Consider the following 20,606-nt stretch of genomic DNA (forward strand, 5'->3'; position numbering starts at 1 on the left):
TTTGTACTTGTCCTTTTTGTCTTTCACTTTATCAGAGAGATCTTTGTGCAACCATGCTGGTTTCTTCTTGGATTTCTTGTTTTTTTTTCCCAGTGGTATTGTACTATTGTACAGTGCTATTAGTAAGAATTAGGTCCAGTATAGCTTTTCCTCTAGCTCCCTCCTCTAACTTTTAGATGACAAAGTTGTCAGCTAAGTTGGTTAGGAATCTGTTCGATCTCCCACTTGCTGCAGAGTTTGTCTCCCAGTTGATATCAGGATAGTTAAAGTCTCCAGTTACTACTGTGGTATGTTTCCTACATACATTTGTTAATTGATTAGCAAAGAGTTCGTCTATTTCTTCTGCTTGGTGGGGTGGCTTGTAGTAAATTAGGGTGTGTCAAATTTTTCAACTTTCAATTTCCAAACATTAGGGGTGCTCAAAAGTTGTGACATGCCTTGGGGATTGTAAAGACATTTTGGTTACTTTAATATAATTTAGATGTGCTTGGTAAGTAACTACATAAATATCATAACTTTTTAACATTTCTTTGTTTCATTTCACAGGTTAAGCTGTCTTTCTCTTTTTGTTAAATGTTATTTTGTTTGAGTGTTAATACTGCTGGCCTCGTTTCCTGTGTGATAACTGATCTGTAATGGCTTCTAAAAAAAGAACAAGACTGGGAACATTCACTCATATGAGCAACCTAATTGGGACTGGTAGACATTTGTTGCCGTCTGAACTCCCAACACTGCAAGACATAAACTAAATATAAGCAGAGAAGTATTCCAAACATTTTGATACTAACAAATTATCTCTTATGATGAAAATGAAGGACAGATAACCAATGATGAAGATGAAGAGGAATGTGATGGAAGTTATGAAGAGGCCTTAGACCTAACACACGTGCACTCTACTTCAAAAAAGAAGACAGAATACAATAGATTAGAAATAACAAATGTCATAAGATATGGTGTTGGTGTAAGAAGGGCGAAATAGAATGCATCTTCTTCAACGGCTGTATAGATGCAACTAAAGTTATGCTGAAAGCAAACAATTCAGACCAGCAATTCCCCAGCACCATCAAAGAACAACATTATTCTGTGTGCAGTGAGCTGGGTGGAAGATAACTATCATTTCAGATGATGACGCACTGGGAGATTTTTCTGTACGTGCAAGAAAAATGCCTTTAATCAACGCCAGAGCATCCACTCTGCTGGAGCTGATTGACTGGTCTGAAGGTGTATATGAGCCACCTTTGACGTGCAAACTGACTACAGAGGAAATAAAGAAGTTCATTGACGAACCAATGCAAGTACCACAGTGGCCCTGTCATGCCCAATCAATAGAGAGATGTATGAAACAGGTCACAGAGGCAGCAAGCAAAGTGTATACATGAGAAACATGAGGGTTATATATCAGAGGCCAAGAAACAAGTTGGCGGCTGATGTCAAAGAATGAATCAAAACAAGACTTGATGAAACTCGCTTAAACATTTTTGTAACTCAGATAATTGTTTTTTAAAAAAAGTATTTATTTTTTAAGACAAACAAACATTTAATACATAATCATCCCCCCCGTGACATCTCAGTGTTAACTTCAATTCTTTTTATTCTTCTTGTTCCAACAGTTTCTTTTATCTTTTTTTTTATTGAAAAAGTTTTCAAATACAAGTTTTTCCCCCTTTTCCCCCCCCTCTTCCCTAACCCCCCTCACCACCCATCCCCCCTGTGACTTCTTCACAACATTAAGCTAATTCATAACTAATTACATAATATTTTACCATTCCCTTACTCCCTCCTCAAAATACTGACCCTTAGCATAATATTCTTATAACCCCCATTTTCGCAATAATCTGCCCTTTTTCTCCTCCCCCAAACTTATAGTATATTATTGCAACAACATAACATTTAATCTTTTATATATATTAATATAACATTTCAAAGCAGCCTTCTCCCCACATCCAAATTTAACATTTATTCAATTCTATCCAATTCCTCCACTCCCCTAAATATATAACTTAAAAATCCTTTTTCTTAAACTAATCAATCAGTAAACTAACCTATTTCAACCCAATTTCCCGCAAAATTACCATGCACTACAATTCTAAATATGAACCACTGCCCACTCTGCTAAAATATACATATATCTATGTATACATTCCCTTTTATAAAAAGAAAAAAAGACAATAACTTTAAATTTATAATCCATATAATATCTTCTTTGACGTCTTTCCACTGGATTGTTGAGTCCATCATCCATAATTGGGTAACATAGCATCCTGGTGCAACAGTTTGTTCAAAATCTTCAGTCATCATCTGCCCCCATCAGTAATGAATATCCTCATATATATATAAGAATAAAAACAACCACCCGAGTGACATTATGATTATATTCCATATAGTTGTAATTGTGGTTTTCATCAGGATTATTAATTCCCATCATCCTAGTGGGTAACAGCCAGATCTTCTGCATGCCCCAGCATGACTCTCTTGCCTTGTAACTCGAAATAGTTATAATATATTTATCGGTAAAAGAAATCCAAAATAGATAATTCAAATCCAACAATGTAAGGCTCTTTTCACATCCCAAAATCACGGCATTGCAGAGGTCTGCCACTATCCTCAAGATAGTATTAAACAATACTTCGCCTCCACTATTTTCACATATTCGTTCATTTTTTTAAAGTCCCTGGCTTCGCTGTTGCTTAGTTTAGAAACTACTATTTCTATGAGATCTGTTTCTTTTCTTTTTCTTTTGCGGGTTGAATTTCCATCCTGGTTTCCTTCCTACAAATTGTGTATCAGCTAGTTGATCTTGTTGGTTTTGTTTTATTATCTCGTATTTCTTTTCCATCACTTGTATATCAACTGGTTGATTTACGCACTTGTCTGTAACTTGATAATTCATCACATTGGAATCAGATGACACTGCTCTCATATTTATAGACAGTCCAGCTGGGGTATCCAGGGAGTCCGAAGACAATTTATCTACCACAGCCTCTATAATTTGATATTTTCCCTTTGTTTCCAACTCCTTTTGTTTGTCCTGTATTATGCCTAAAGATGTTAAATTCTTTTTTAAGATTTTTTGATAAAATTCTTCCGCTTTTTCAACAGTGTTCAGTTGGTATCTTACTCCTTGGTGTCTGAATATTAAACCAACTGGAACATCCCACCTAAATAGGATATTTCTTTTTTTTAACTCAGACACTAGAAAACCAAATTTCTTCCTCTCCATTAACATCTTGGGCGGGAGCTCCTTAAAAATCCAAATCTTTCTTCCACGAAATTGCAAAGTAGAACTAAAAGAGTTCTGCACAATATCATTTCTTATTCCTTTATCAGTAAAATAAATCACCACATCTCTAGGCAATTGCCTTTGTTTTGCCAACCAGGAGTTTATTCTATAAATTCTGTCAATCCTGCAAAACACTTCATCAGGTTGAACCTTTAGAATCCCAGCCAGAATTTCAGAAGATATCTTCCTTAAATCATCTCTGTCATTTTCCTGCAGACCTCTCAGTCTAATTGCATATTCTGTAAAATTATATTGAATCATTAAAACTTCTCTTTCAATCCTCTGTTGTACATTTTCTTCATTACCAATCTTTTGGTCAACCTCCATTTTAGGTTTGTCTTCTGAACTATTATCCTGAATGTTTGCCAAATCCTTTTTAATTTTTTGGATCTTGTCATCCAAATTCTCCTCAGTTTCTTTCATTTTAGACTCTAATAATTTAGTATTTGCATCCAACTGAATCACAAAGTCTGCTAAACCATTAGCTGTTTTTAAAATCTTTCGATCCAAAAAGTCAAACTTAGATTTCACCAATTCACCAATTTCTTTAATTTCCAGCTTAAATTTTTCAAGTTGCTGATTCACAATCTCATCCCTTCTTACAATCTCCTCAAGAAGAAATTCTATTATATTAAAGTCAGGTTTCTGAGACTGGAGAGTTAGAACTTGTTGATGTAATTTGTTAATGGGGGAATCCCCCCCCCCACTGCCTGTTTGTCTAACTTTATAAGTCTCAGTGCCATTTTTCCACACAGACAAGATTTACTGGAAAAGAGAAAAAAAAAAGCTTTTTTCCAACCAAGATCAATATCAGATCCCCAGGAAAAAAAAAGGAAAAAAACAAGAGTGAGAGTGAGGTTTTGCCTTCAATTACAGCCAGAAGTATTCACTCCGCTACTTTGTAATAGAAAACGGAAGGACTTTCCCCTTCAGCCTCTCTTCAAGCCGCAGCAGTCACAGCAGCAATCGCCATTTTAAAAATCTTTTTTCCTTTCACTTCTTAAACAACTTCAATAACTTTTCTAAAATAAGAATACTTGCGCTTCAGGATCAGAGGTCCAGCTCACGTCTTCTTTAATTAATTTAACAGATTTGCAGGCTTGCTTTTGCCCCCTAGCTCTGCGTGTAGCAGAGATCTCCCAGAGCCCGGAGCATCGGCTGGGGATACGGGGAGTCTCTTCCGCTCCCTCCCAAAAGTAAATAAAAAACTTTTGGGATTAGGCAGAGGACTCTACCCACCCCAGCCGGCTCTATCTCCGTTTCCTAATGGAAACGGAGTTTTTTCGAGCCGCCATTCCGCTGAAAAAGGCGGCTCTTACAGGCAGTGGGTTCGACGATCCTGAAGGAGAGTCCGGCGGGGACAAACAGCAAAAAACCCAACAGTTTCTTTTATCTTAATCGTCATCCAAACCACTATAAAAAAAAGTTCATTCCTATAACCATATTCTTGCCATTCAAATTTTTACACAGTTATAAAATTAATCATTTATATCTCTTTTCCAACCATATAATTCCATATTCTAAAGTCCATTGCATGGATTATTTTTTGCTTGGCTAGATAAGATTTATGAAGAAAAAACTTTAATTTTTGTAGCACAAGGTGTAATTTTGAGAAGATAAAGTTAACAGTATTTGGGTTACAAGAGACTTTTGTGGGGTATATGATCAGACGTGGATTTACCATACCAAGCTAAACGCTGTGCAATTGCAAAAATAACAGATTTGAATTCTTGGTGTAAAAACACATATTTTTAGAATCCCTCACTGAAAAAAATTGCAAAAATTAATTTTCACCCCATTAATAGGGGGGGAATAGGCAGGGTGAATGTTGCAGTGCCTCTGTGGTCGTTTGTACGGGTGAATGACTGCCATGGTGCTGCAACATTCAGAATTTCAGGACTGTGTCATAAATACTTGGGGTGTTATCGCATAATTTTGAACGGTCACTAAGTGAGCTGTCGTAACTCGATTACCTGTATTTTTGAAATATTATTCTACAATTATCTTGGAATATACTGTATTTCTGTGTGCCTCAAAATACCAGCAACAATCATCTGAAAAAATAGGGATTTTAACACTGTAATGGATGAAATTTGTTAAAACATGAGTACTTATCCCCCAGCATACTCTATTCATTTCTGATTAAATCTCTCCTTCCTCCACCTTTTGTCAGGGTTCCGACCGATGCCCTAATTAAATCATGAGCCTCACACCAGTCTTCAAAAGAAATCCAGTTATTTATTAGGAGCTTCGTGTCAGCATGGACCAAATGAAGCCAACTCTGACCTTAATTTACCGTATATACTCATGTATAAACCGAGTTTTTCAGCACATTTTTTATGCTGAAAAAGCCCCCCTCGGCTTATACGCGAGTGAGGGTCCCACTTACCTGTTCTCCGGTGCAGTGCGGGTGTTCTCCAGTCTCTCCCGTTCATCTGCGGGAGCCTGCAGCAGTGGTGGGTTGCTCCCGGTTGCAGAAAAAAATGCTTTGTAGTAAAAATTTGTAGTAGATCAGAGAACCGGTAATAACATTGGCTGGCCACGCCCCTGAACCGGTCCCCGGCCCGGTCGCCACTCGCTTACCCCACCCACCTCATCAGAGGCTTTTTTTTTTACTTTTAAAAGCATTTTTTCTATAACCTCTTCGGCTGAAAAAATGCTTTTAAAAGTAAAAAAAAAAAAAAAAAGCCTCTGATGATCGTGCAGCTCAGCTGGGATCGTCAGAGGCTTCTGAAAGCATTTTTTCTGCAACCTCTTCGGCCAAAGAGGTTGTAGAAAAAAAAATGCCTTTAAAAGCCTCTGGCGATCCCAGCTGAGTTGCCTGATCGTCAGAGGCTTCTGAAAGCATTTTTTTCTGCAACCTCTTCTCCAGGGCTGTGACCAATGACGTAGCCTTTACAGTCTTACCCGTGCTTGGTCACACCCCCTTGCTCTGCCCAAGCATTGCTGAATACAAATACCGGTATATCTCTGGTCTTAGATATACAGTACGTTTCTTTACATTACTTAGTCTACTATATTTTATTTTTTATTTTCTTATTAACCCCTATCTGGACCCAGTGTTGACTATGCTTGCATAGAGCAGCCTGTGTTAGGGCTCATAATATACACGCTGCATTGTGTACTCACTGTGTTACTGCATGTGTTGCGTTAGCACTTCCCATACATATGCGGTAACGCAGCGCATGCAGTAACACAGTGCGTACACAACGCAGAGTGTATATTATGAGCCTTAACACAGGCTGCTCTATGCAAACAGTCATGTCATCACATTCTGGAATATCATCAGCCTGCGTTAGGCCTCAAACTATACAAGCTGCATTGTGTACATGCGGTAAGGCAGCGTATGTATTAATGCAGCGCATGCAGTAACACAGCGTCTATAATATGAGCCCTAACACAGGCTGCTCTATGCAAACATAGTCATGTCATCACATTCTGGAATATTATACCAAACTCTCCAAACCCTGAATTACTGTCAACTCCCTTGGTGATCCAGCATGTTTTGGGTCTCGTGGTACCTTTTGAGTGCAGTTCTTTTGGGGGGTATCTGTTTTCCGTGGTGAAGTCTTTTTGTACTTTTAAAGTTATTGTTGATACCATATTGTTTTTGTTGACCCTCTTTTCCACTTACAGAGCTAGTTTACTGTTTTTCTTTGAAATAAATATTCAAAAACATTTAACCTACTGATGCCTCAATTAATGTAATTGTATTGGTATCTATTTTTATTTTTGAAATTTACCAGTGGCTACTGCATTTCCCACCCTAGGCTTATACTCGAGTCAATAAGTTTTCCCAGTTTTTTGTGGTAAAAGTAGGTGCCTCGGCTTATATTCGGGTCGGTTTATACTCGAGTATATACGGGTACATCCCAGCTCTGACCGTATTTCCCCCCGCTCACCCTAAGGTGTGTTCACATTCTCCAACAAAGCAATTCCGTGGGTTGTAGAGATCACTCCCCTCTGGCCACTGTGGTTTTCTGTAGAGATGACCTTGGCTTATCAGTTGGAATGTGCTTTGTTTTGACTGAGATACCAGCTCCTTGATGCAGCTGCAAAGTTTGTTTTCCCATCCCCCTTGCCTATGGCAACTCGAGAGCAGGCCAGGGATGCTTTGCGAGTTGACACATTTATGATGGAAAATATTAACTGAAACCTATAAACTAAAAACCATGAAGAGTTTTGTTGCCATCCAGCGTGCATTCACTGTAAAGAGAAATGCCATTTATTTCACAAGATTAGATCAAAATTTGCAATATGTAAGAATAAACTACTAAAACCAATAAGACTTTCCAGTTATCTCTAGAGGCAGGGTAGATAAAAGTCGATTTAAAAAAAAAATTCAAAAATCGGATTTTTAAAATTTGAATCAGATTTTATTTTTATTACATTTCTTTTAATAAAATGCTTTTGGAGTAAAAATCTATCTAAAAATAGTTTTCTATTTAAGATACATTAATTTAGTTTATTCAGCATGAAATGGAGCTTAGTTATGTAGCATGAGGCTGTATATTCTGCAATATTGGGACTGTCGGTGAGTCAACAGCGGGTCAGTGGAGCCGCTGTGCAACAGAGATGACAGTTGCTCTTTAAAAATTATGATTTAAATAGAGTTGATTTAAATCAAGCCTTTTTACTAGTGATTTAAATGATTTAAATCATGATTTAAATCGACTTGATTTAAATCAAATCCACCCTGGTTAGAGGTGTCCCTACAAAGCATATAACAACTTTGTTAAGTAAGCTGTATTGCAATTGAGGGATGTGGTGGCTCAGTGGCTAAAATGCTGAGCTTGTCGATCAGAAGGTCGGCAGTTCAGCGGTTCGAATCCCGAGCGCCACATAACGGAGTGAGCTCCCGTTACTTGTCCCAGCTTCTGCCAACCTAGCAGTTCGAAAGCACGTAAAAAATGCAAGTAGAAAAATAGAGACCACTTTGGTGGGAAGGTAACAGCGTTCCGTACGCCTTCAGCGTTTAGTCATGCCGGCCCCATGACCACAGAGACGTCTTCAAACAGTGCTGGCTCTTCAGCTTAGAAACGGAGATGAGCACCGCCCCTATAGCCGGAAACGACTAGCACACATGTGCAGGGAAAACCTTTACTTTTACGTATTTATTGCAATTGTGGCCACTCCCAAAATAGCACTCTCTTTTCCTTCGGGAAAGAACTGGCCAGTCCATCACGTGGGCTCCATATATGAAGGCTGTGTGGCAGATCAGCTGGTTCTCCTTGGGAAAGGTGATCTTTGGAATGGAATGGAATGGAATGGAATGGAATTTTTATTGGCCAAGTGTGATTGGACACACAAGGAATTTGTCTTGGTGCATATGCTCTCAGTGTACATAAAAAAAAAGATACGTTCATCAAGAATCATAATGTACAACACTCAATGATAGTCATAGGGTACAAATAAGCAATCAGGAAACAATACCAATATAAATTGTAAGGATACCAGCAACAAGGTTACAGTCATACAGTCATAAGTGGGAGGAGATGTGTGATGGGAACGATGAGAAGATTAATAGTAGTGCAGACTTAGTAAATAGTTTGACAGTCTTGAGGGAATTATTTGTTTAGCAGTGATGGCGTTCGGGGAAAGAACTGTTCTTGTGTCTAGTTGTTCTGATGTGCAGTGCTCTATAGCGTCGTTTTGAGGGTAGGAGTTGAAACAGTTTATGTCCAGGATGTGAGGGGTCTGTAAATATTTTCACAGCCTTCTTTTTGACTCGTGCAGTATACAGGTCCTCAATGGAAGGCAGGTTGGTAGCAATTGTTTTTTCTGCAGTTCTAATTATCCTCTGAAGTCTGTGTATGTCTTGTTGGGTTGCATAACCAAACCAGAGAGTTATAGAGGTGCAGATGACAGACTCAATAATTCCTCTGTAGAACTGGATCAGCAGCTCCTTGGGCAGTTTGAGCTTTCTGAGTTGGCGCAGAAAGAACATTCTTTGTTGTGCTTTTTTGATGACGTTTCTGATGATAGCTGTCCATTTTAGATCTTGTGATATGGTAGAACCTAGAAATTTGAAGGTCTCTACTGTTGATACTGTGTTGTCTAGTATTGTGAGAGGTGGAAGTATGGAAGGGTTTCTCCTAAAGTCTACCACCATTTCTACAGTTTTGAGAGTATTCAGTTCCAGATTTATTTATTTATTTATTTTATTTATTTTAAATTTATATACCGTCCTTCTCCCTGAGGACTCAGGGCGGTGTACAGCCAGAATTAAAAAAACATAAAATACAAATATTAAAAAACAATTAAAATATATATAAATTTGGCCCAAAATTAAAAATACAAACCAATTAAAACATTTAAAATTTCTTCTTAAGCCAGCCCGGCTTGCTGGAAAAAGTGGGTTTTAAGGGCACGGTGGAAGGCACTAAGATCTTGGATTCTCCTTATCTCTGGGGGCAACTGATTCCAGAGGGTAGGTGCCCCCACAGAGAAGGCCCTCCCCCTGGGGGTCACCAGCCTACATTGATTGGCTGATGGCACCCTGAGGAGGCCCTCTCTGTGGGAGCGCACGGGACGATGGGAGGTTGTCGGTAGCAGCAGGCGGTCTCAAAGATAGCTAGGCCCTATGCCATGGAGCGCTTTAAAGGTGATAACCAGCACCTTGAAGCGCACCCGGAAGACCATTGGGAGCCAGTGCAGCTCGCGCAGGAGCGGTGTTACATGGGAGCGCCATGCTGCTCCCGTCACTACCCGCGCTACTGCATTCTGGACCAGTTGGAGCCTCCGGGTGCTCTTCAAGGGGAGCCCCATGTAGAGACCGTTGCAGTAGTCAAGGTGAGAGGTGACGAGGGCATGAGTGACTGTGCACAGGGAATCCCGATCAAGAAAGGGCCGCAACTGGTGGATCAGGCGAACCTGACAAAAGGTCCCCCTGGTTACAGCTGTCAGATGTTCCTCCAAGGACAGCTGCATATCCAGGAGGACTCCCAGATTGCGAGCCCTTTCTGTGGGGGCCAAAGACTCGCCCCCAATAGTCAGTGATGGAGTCAACTGACTATATCGGGATGCCGGAAGCCACAGCCACTCAGTCTTGGAAGGGTTGAGCTTGAGCCTGTTCCTCCCCATCCAGATCCGCACAGCCTCCAGGCACTGGGACATCACTTCAAGGGCATCATTGGGGTGGCCTGGGGTGGAGATGTACAGCTGGGTGTCATCAGCGTACTGGTGGTATCTCACCCCGAAGCCACGGATGATCTCGCCCAGCGGCTTTACATAAATGTTGAGCAGAAGGGGCGAGAGGACCAATCCCTGCGGCACTCCACAGATGAGAGGCCTCGAGGTCGACCTCTGCCCCCCTGCCAACACAAACTGCGACCGGTCGGAGAGAAAGGAGGAGAACCACCGCAACACGGTGCCCCCCACCCCCAACTCTTCCAGCCGGTGCAGCATGATACCATGGTCGATGGTATCAAAAGCCGCTGAGAGATCTAACAGGACCAGAACAGAGGAGCAACCCCTGTCCCGAGCCCTCCAGAGATCATCAACCAACGCGACCAATGCCGTTTCCGTGCTGTGCCCAGACCTGAAACCTGACTGGAACGGATCTAGATAAGATGTTTCCTCCAGGAATTGTGGGAACTGTCGCGCGACCACACTCTCCACAACCATGAAGCGAAGGTTGGAGACAGGACGGTAGTTGGCCAATATTGCCGGATCCAGGGACGGCTTGTTCCGGTCGCACCACGAGGCTAGTTGTTCAACCTCCCGTCTGTATGTGGATGAAGAAAGTGAAGCAAGGCGTAATGGTGGGGAAGAGGTTTGAAGGTGTGGGACCCAGTGAGGCCTAAAGCAAGAGCAAGATCCAGAAGCAGGTCCAAGGCCTGTGGGGACACAGCCGGGTGGGAGGTAGCCTCAAGGGACACAGCAGGGCAGGAAAGGTGGGGGAGGATAGGCAGGTAGGAGCAGCTGCAGCATCCCTGCCGTCTGTCATGAGGACAGACCATTTGCAGAGCACTCAAATTTTGTTCATATGACTACAAAGGCACTGCAGCTGCCATAACTTCAGGTACAGTTCATAATGTAAGTCACTTTTTTCAGGACTATTGTAATTTTTAAGGGTTGTTGAATGAATGGTTTTAAGTCAAGGACTACCTGTACACAAACTCAATTTGCCATTTTCATTTTCTTAAAATGTGAAACAAATACATATTATAGAGGTAGTCCTTAACTTACAACTGGTCTAATGACCAGTCACAACAACCTTGGAACTGGTGGATTATGGTCTGTAAAGCACTTCCCACCATTGTAAAACATTGTGCTGCCCTCAGTAAATGTTCACATTTACAACCACATGATCGCCATTTACAATCTTCTCTGCTGGCTTCCCCAGAAAGTCAATGGAGAAGTCAGCAGGGAAGGCTGCAAGCAGAGGGGACATTGGATTTCAGGTCCATTCCGTCAGCACACCAAAAGATTTCCCCTCCGGAAGGCTCAGAAAGTCTCCATAGGGGAAGGAAAAATGCTAGCAAGCATTTCTCATGATCATTCTCCCTGGTAAGATGGGGAAAGGACCCAGGTCTCTCTACTGTGGTGAGAGATCCAGGCCCACTCCCTGCTCCACCATGACCAGGAGGCTCTGGTTGCTTAAACAACTCCTACCAGGAGAGCCAGGATCGTGGGTTTTTTTTTAAATCTCTGTTGTAAAATCTCTCTGCAACATCCACTGTTGAAAAATTATCCTTAACAGCACAGCATTCCTCTTTCCAAGAAAGTCCAGTCCATCCTTCATCAATTCCATTATCTCAGACTTTCTTATATTCATATTCCTTTCAATCTTTTCTGGCAGATGTATATTTCTCAAACTAAGTATTTCCTTCTTCAAATCTGACAGCAACAAGTCAGGTTCCAATTCAAAAACTTGCAAATCAAGCCCAACTGTTATTTCCTGCTATTGGATATCATCTTGAGTTTGCACAACCGTTATTGACCCATCAAATTTTTTGTTTATATTTTCAAATAAATTGGAGAGCATTCTTTTTTCAAATGCCTTCCAAAAACTTATCTCTTTTTAGAGACATGAGAAACACTCCATTCTTTCTTCAAGGACAAGAGAAGCAGATAAGTCGCAGCCCAGCATCCACAAGGAAAGGTCCCCCCCCCCAACCAGGATTAAAGAAGAATTTTCCCATCAAAAATTAAGAGACAGGAGACTTCCGGCGGTGACGTCATCATGAAGGCGGTAAGGAAACGGGGCTGCCGTTTCTGGAACTCCAAATCTCTCTATTAGAAGATCTTTGAGAGTTTTCCCGATCCCGTAAAGATCGGGAAATAAAAGGGGAAATCTTGAAGCCACGGGGCGCAGCGCTAGCGTTGGAGGGAATACGAGACGAACCTCTTTAAGCTGGTGGAGAGGAAGTCGGCCTCAGGGCGGATAGGAGCGATGGCGGCCGCCTAGAGTGAAGCCAAGAGTGATTGCAGTTTCGAGTGGTTGAGCGGAGGAGCCCCAGACAGAATAGGCGAATTACAAGGAGAAGTGGGTGCAAAACTGATGGATTATCGGCGGCGGACTAAATAGAAGTGCAATAAGACATTAAAAACAACAGCGTGAGGAAGAAGAAACCCACGGAGTGACTAGGCAATATTGGAGGACTGATAACCCTAGGACTCAGAGACGGTGGTGGAGAAAGAGAGGCCCGGAAAAGGAGATAAACTGTACAACCGAAATAACAGCGAGGGCTAAGAAGAACTTAAAGGATTTTTGAAGTGCCTGTGGGACTCAAAAATAGAGTGGTGTTAGCAGCGATTGTAGAAAGAAAGACTAAGATTCGGGGGGAAGAAAGACTGATACGAATGGACTACAGGAATAGTTACAATCACAGCCGCTGACGAGATCAGAGAAGAAACGTTAAGTACTACTAAGGAAAAGGAAAAAAAAAACTTTTCCCTTACTTTTATATTTAATAAATTGTATTTTTATATACTAGATAATCACTAAGTTAAGGAAAAACATGGGGGGAAACTATATTATTACCTTGAAATATATATGTATTGTGAATCCATAAAACTTGAAAAAGGGGAAGGTGAATGAATTATAACCTAGATTGATTGAAAATACTGTAAAGTAAGAAGTGAAAACTTGTAAGATAATAACAAAGTAATGTTAAGTGATTAGTAATTAATGACAGTGTGATCAGAGTGTGGAATCTCCATAAGGGAAATTAGTGATTGAGACTTATATGCTAGTGTGGGAAAGCTTTACAAGAGCATTAAAAATGTCAACAATATCTACCATAACAAAAACATTGAATACAGACTACAAAGTATTTGCAATAATTATAGCAGAAAGAATCAGGCACCAATTCAGTATAACAAAAGGGGTTCGACAAGGCTGCCCACTGTCTCCACTATTGTACATCTTAACATTGGAGATCTTGTTAAAAAAAATTAGGGAAGATCAAGAAATTAAAGGGTTAAAAATAAGACGAGAAGAATACAAGGTTCAGGCTTTTGCCGATGACCTTGTATTTATAGCAGAGGAACCATTAGAAGTAGCACCAAATAGAAGAATTTGGAGAGGTGGCTGGACTAAAAATAAATAGAAATAAATCGAAATTAATAGCAAAAAAACTAACCAAGAATCAAGAAAAGGAATTGGAGAATAGTACACAAATTCAAATAACAAAGAAAATAAAATATTTAGGGATCTGGCTGTCACCAAGAAGCTCGTCAATAAAAGAAAACAATTACGATAAATTAATAGTACAGATAAAGAAAGATTTGGATAATTGGAGAAACTTACAGATCTCACTAATGGGAAGAATCTCCACTATTAAAATGAACATCCTACCAAAACTATTATATTTATTTCAGGTCGCTCCCATAAAACTAAAGAAAAAATTCTTTGAAACATTGAATAAGATTATTTCTAAATTCATATGGCAGGGGAAGCAACCACGAATTAAACTTCAGCTACTTCAAGATTCAAAAGATAGAGGAGGAACAGCACTCCCGGATTGGGAATTCTATTATCAAGCGGCGGTGCTATTATGGGTAAAGGATTGGATGGAATAAAAAAACAGCAGGATATTAACAATCGAAGGCCATGAACTACAAGCGGGTTGGCACTCCTTTTTATGGGATGAAAGATATAAAACACATATTTATTTTAAAAGACACACAATTAGGAATACATTACTACTAATTTGGCTTAAAATCAAAAAACAACAGTATACAAAAATTCCGATTTGGCTATCACCATCAGAAGCGGTAAGACACCCAAACTTAACAGAACCTAAAAACATAATTAGATACAAAGACTTAATTGATCATCAAGGGAAATTGAAAACCAAACAACAATTGGAAATAGACCTAAATAGAGAAGTCGACTGGTGGACTTTTACACAGATCCAATCCAAATATAAGGAACATATAAAACATATGAAATTTACAGAGAGAAACAAGAACTAGATAAAATTATAATAGACTCAGAAGAGAAATTAGCAAAATTTATAAATTTTTACTGCGATACAAGATGGAGGAGGAAATAGTGAAGAGTACGATGATCAAATGGATGCAAAATTTTAAATATACAATAGACTTGGAGAAGTGGAAAGAATTATGGCAAATTAATACAAAATTAACATTAGCGGTGGCATATAAGGAAAACCAGCTGAAGATGTTTTATAGGTGGCATATGTCGCCCACAAGATTGGCAAAAATTCATCCGAAAAACAGTTCATTATGTTGGAAATGTAAAAAATCACAGGGTACCTTTTACCATCTATGGTGGACATGCCCGGCAGCAAAGAAATTTTGGTCTAATACAGTGGTTCTCAACCTTCCTAATGCCGCGACCCTTTAATACAGTTCCTCATGTTGTGGTGACCCCCAACCAGGGGTGGGTTCTAAATTTCTTTTACTACCGGTTCTGTGGGCGTGGCTTATTTTGTGGGCGTGGCTTGGAGGTCATGTGACCGATTGGGCGTGGCTAGCTGGTCATGTGACCGGGTGGCCATGGCTATGTGTATAGGGACTACTCAGAGGGCTGAAAAAAAGTCATTTCTGACAGGTCCTCGCACTTTTGACCGGTCTTCGCAGTTATGACTGGTCATCATTTATGCCCATTGTAGCATTCTTAACAACCATGTCACTCATTTCACAACTGCTTCTCTTCACCATGGTGACAAGATAGGGCAAAAACGTAAAATGTGAGGACAGTCGTAAGTTCGAGGACTGGTCAAAAGTGCGAGGACCAGTCAAAAATAACTTTTTCAGCCCTCTGAGTAGTCCATATGCATAAAAGGATACAGCAATAGAGAGGGATGAAGGAAGGGAAGGGAAATTAGAATAGGAGTGAAGGTAAGAGAGGGAGGAAGAGAGGAGGAGAAGGAGAAAGAGGAAGTAGGGAGAAGAAGAAGAGGGGGGGAAGAGAAAGTAAGTAAGAAAGAAAAGACAAAGGTGGTAGGTTTGAGGAGAAAGATTGCTGTACAATAAAAAAGATGAAAGGGAAGAAAGTCAACCCCAAACAAATATAAAGATATTAAGATAAAGAATGAATTGTTAAACTTTAAAGAATAAAAGAGAACAAATAGGAATAAATAGCAATAATTAGAAACACACATACAAACATACAACATATTTTCTTTGAACAGAGTATTTGGCCGGTCCACAAATTTAAACAGTTGTAGGAGGTTAGCAGCCACCCCTTTCCTAGAAGAATGAAATATTTTGGGAAATATTAAAAAGGCAGAATATTATATTTCCCTGGATGAGAAATGGAGAAGCATATTTTACAGACAAAGCAGCTCCCACTTTCCTGCCCCCCATCCTTTGTTAATGGGCCAGAGGCAGAAAGTCAATCCTTTGTCAAAGGACATTTGCAACACAATAGCAACAGAAACTAACACAATGGGCCCCATCAAGCCATGTGATCCTGTCCACTATTAAAACATCTTTCCAAACAGTCTCCATGTTTCCAGTGTCTTTTTCCCCACTTGGAGCAGAACCCAGAAGGATATTTCTTCCAACACAGTATTTAGTCATTTCAATTAAATTTACAATTTCTATATTTCCTTTTTACCATATTTATTCCTCAACTATTTTTTAAAAAAACCAATATTACCCTTCATCCTCATCTCTAATCTTAATCAAATTCAATTTTTCCCTTCTATTCTATATTATACCCCTTTGCATTGTCATCTATTTTTATATCCATCCTCACATTGGTTAATTATGTAATACAGTTAATACAAATTCAACATTTTAATATAAATCAATTAGTTATATAACTATCTTTTTTGTATATTTATCAATCTGAACATGAATATTCCAATTATTTCCATGCAATCCAATTTCTTACAAATCAATTAATTATATTTACCAATAATAATAAACCAAATAATTTCCCCCATATATTCCTCCAAACCACAACTTAACCATTTCTGCTTTCAACACAATATACAATTAATAGTATCTCAATTATTACAATTCCCTAGTTAAATAGAGCTTTTTTTCTTTTGTGTTTTAAAATCTTGAACAACCTCTTGCCCTAAATATCCCATTGTTTGCAGTTTTGTACCTACCTTTTTTGGTGAGGAAAAAGAAAAAGAAACCTCTCTGCCTCATTTTGTCACGTTGCAGCTAAGACCCTGCTTTCGCTTTCTCTTTTCAGTATAGCTAGGGGGAAAAAAACTTGCTCCAGGAATTTACCTCTTTGCAGCTAGCTCTTTGAAGCCCCGCGGCAAGAATTTAAAGTTTTTTTCCCTCTAGCCATCAGCTGGGACTCCGGAGCAGCAATAGATTGGGAGTGGGCGGGGTAAGCGAACGGCGACTGGGCGATCCAGCAGAGGCAGAGGGTGAGTGAAGGCGGGGGGGGGGGTGAGAGAGGGCTTTGGCGACCCCTGGGAAATGGCTGTTCGACCCCCAAAGGGGTCGCGACCCCCAGGTTGAGAACCGCTGGTCTAATATTAAGAAATGGCTGGAACAAATAACAAAGTTACAAATAGAGAAGAAACCAGAAAGTTTCCTGCTAGGAATCTTTACAAAAACATATCCTAAAGATATAAAATACCTGATGATACATATCCTAACGGCAGCTCAGATAACGTACGCAAAGAATTGGAAACAGGAAAAAATCCCAACGGAAGAGTTAATAGATAAAATCGCACAATGCGCTGAAATGGATAGACTAACTAGAGATTAAAGAAAAAGAAGAGACAGAGTACTACAGAGTATGGGACAAATGGTACCAATGGCACAACGCCTCTACTAAAGTAACATAGATATAAAAAGGATAGAATAAAGATGTAAATATGTATATAAATAACTTCCTATGGGCAAATAAACAGGAATAGGGAAATCCAAAAAAAATGGTGTAATCCGAATATAAAGATTGTTAAAGGGTTAATCCTAAAGGGGGGGGGAAGAAAAGCAGGGGGGGGTGAAAAGGGAAAAGAAAAAACTACTAGGCTAAGAATAAGGGGAATAATTACAATCGCATTAGTTGAAGAATCACTATGAAATATTGCTTTAAAAGGGAAATTTACTTATATGTTGTATGTTTTGTAAATGTTTTTATATGTGTTTTATATGTGTTTTAATAAAGTTTATAAATTTTTTTAAAAAATTAAGAGACAAATATCAAGGATAAAAAAAAAAAAGCTAGGAAGAGCAAAATTTGTAATATAATCCTGTGTAAATGTAAATCCAATCAGATTACTTTCACTGCCTATTATATATACTGCTCAAAAAAATAAAGGGAACACAAGCAGAAGACATCAGAGATCTGAATGAATGAAATAGCCTTATTAAATACTTTGTTCTTTACATACAGTAGTTTATACACTGCTCAAACAACTAAAGGGAACACAAAACTACTGTATGTAACGAACAAAGTATTTAATAAGGCTATTTCATTCATTCAGATCTCGGATGTCTTCTGCTTGTGTTCCCTTTATTTTTTTGAGCAGTGTATATTAAGTTTTTCTATTGAGACACCTAGTCTACCCCAGCATGTGGGAGGGAGCCCACATATATATATATGCTCCCTCCCACATGCTGGGGTAGACCAGGTGTCTCGATAGAGAAACACTTAATCTCTCCCCTGGCTCAAGATGATGAAGGGAGGAGAACTTGTGGCTCAGAGGTTAATACAACTGCCTAACATGCAAGCAGCCCAAGTTCGAATCCAAGTAAGGGTATGGCTAGCTGATGAGAGCTAAATAGCTTGAAATAGATCTATACTAGTCTCCCTTTATTTCTTTATCAGCGAAATAAGTCCAGAGCAAGGGGTTATAAAATAGGTCAGAAGTCAACTAGTCATAAATCAAGAAATTGTAAAGCTTCAAAAAGTGCAATTAAAACCCAGGCGTACTTAACAAAAATGAGCAACTGAAGGGAAAAGGTGGCAAGAGACCAGACCTTCCAATTGCTCCTTACAGAGGATTGAGGCCATCAAGACTCTCTCCTCTCTGTGGGTACACAATCATCTGAAGGTCATCTTGGGTCCTTCCTAATTTCTTAAAAAAAAAAAAAAAAAACAGGGAGCAGAGCCACCAAATACAGGTAGTCCTCAACTTACAATTGAGCCCAAAATTTCTGTTAAGTGAGACGTTTAAGTGAATTTTGCCCCATTTTAGGATCCTTCTTGCCTCAATTGTGAAAAATAGTCAAAAGTCACTTTTTTCAGTGCCACTGTAACTTTGAACAGTCACTAAATGAACTGTTGTAAGTCGAGGACTACCTGTAACCAGCTTTGGTGGCAAAATTAGCTGTTCAGCATACCATCTTGGGGAAGGAGTCCAGGATTATGGTTGTTGAGTGAAGAGGTCACGAAGCATTTCACTTAACAACCGCTTTGCTGACTGACCAGGATTCCAGGCCCACTTGTGGTCATAAGTGGAGGACTACCTGTATGATCAAACAACCGAAATCACATGCACTCACAAATATAATTAAGAGAGTTTCCCATCCAAATGTAGTTCTTGCAAACTGCAACAACTTTAATTTATAGAAGAGTAACTAGAAAGAAAACAGCAATGTGTCCAATTTGTTGATGCTGCCAAGTATACCTTCATTTTGGCCCTTTTTCGTGTTTTGGGATTTCTTGATACCTCACAACCTTCTGTTACCAACCCAACTTTCTAAGGTGCTTTCCATTATTAACAAATTCCATCCATCCCAAACTAGGAGAGTAAAAAGAGTTGGATTGGGAGAACGGATGCAAAGAAAAAGAAACAGGACGAAGGGAGTGGATTCTCTTTTCGAGCGTTTAAATTTCCTGCGTTAAAAACGAGGGGGAGTCAGAAAGTACTCGCTTTAAATTAAGACGCAGGAAAAAAGTGCCCGCGCCGGGAGACTGCAGCCAGTAATTCTCTCCTTCAAGGTTGAGAGAACTCGAAGCCTTCAACGAAAACACAGTAGAAAAAATAAAAGGGATATGGGTGGATAAGGGGAAAATGAATTTGAATGGGGATCAGGGAGGAGAAACTGATAAATAAGTGAAAGGCGTCGAAGAAAAGGGGAGACGGAGGGAGACTTTTCGCTTCGGAAAGGAAAGGAGCTTCAACCGAGAATTCAAAAGGGCAATGTGACCAGCTTTGGTCGTCCCCTTAGCTTGACCTCACTCAACCGAAAGCAGAGGGACAGAGAAGGAAGAAATGCGGTTTCGGTTAACTGCTGGTTGGTCGCGAGCCTTCGCAAACGGCGAGCAGCAAGCGCGGATGACTGAGGCACAGCCACCGTTTCAACTTTCCTCGCCACGGAGCAGCACGAGGGAAGAAAGAGGCTGAAGGTGCCTGAACTGGCCTGAGACCCGCTATTCCAGCTGTTACCGACCCCGCCCAAGCCGGCGTTTCCACTCCCGCCTTTCCCCAGCACCTAAAAAGAGCCCGGAATGGAGACTCACCCATGGTGCTTGCGACGGCTGTAGCTAGTCTTGCTGACGTTGTTTCCATTCAGTCGTGGCGCCAAGGATCGAAATCACCCGCTCCCTCACCTTGTGGTGGTGGTGCTTCTGCTAGTACTCCCACTGCCCCACCGATTCTCCAAAATTCCCCCACCCAACGCTGACTTCACTGCGGAACCGCCAAAGAGCCTAATGACGCCTACGCACACGTATTACGAGGCCAAAGGGGCAGGGAAACTCCGCTCACTCCTGGTCCCGGCCTCGTCAGAGATGTCGCGAGAATTTCCACCCTAGCTTGTTTTAATCTTGGCCGTCGTCATTTTTCTTCCTTCTCTTTTCCCTCCAAACCACTAAGGCACATTCCTCCATCTTTATTTCGGGCATTTATCTCCATCGTCAAATTTGATACCTATTTATGAAAATAATCTGTGAACTTTTTAACCCTCCTGACTAGAGAAAGAGAGA

General features: G+C 40.2%; 1 protein-coding gene across 1 annotated transcript in view; it reads right to left on the reverse strand.

Moving 5' to 3' along the window:
* SEPTIN7 (septin 7) overlaps positions 1-20,349 on the reverse strand; it is a 469,639-nt gene extending 449,290 nt beyond the window's left edge. The window contains exon 1 of the mRNA XM_070944651.1: positions 20,142-20,349. The gene's annotated coding sequence lies outside the window, so the exon portion shown is untranslated. The remainder of the gene's footprint in view (positions 1-20,141) is intronic.
* Between the last annotated feature and the right edge of the window lie 257 nt (positions 20,350-20,606).

The sequence above is a fragment of the Pituophis catenifer genome, unplaced genomic scaffold (assembly GCF_029215685.1).
Source record: "Pituophis catenifer annectens isolate HBS135680 unplaced genomic scaffold, rPitCat1.0.hap2 SCAF_5, whole genome shotgun sequence".
Taxonomy (NCBI): domain Eukaryota; kingdom Metazoa; phylum Chordata; class Lepidosauria; order Squamata; family Colubridae; genus Pituophis; species Pituophis catenifer.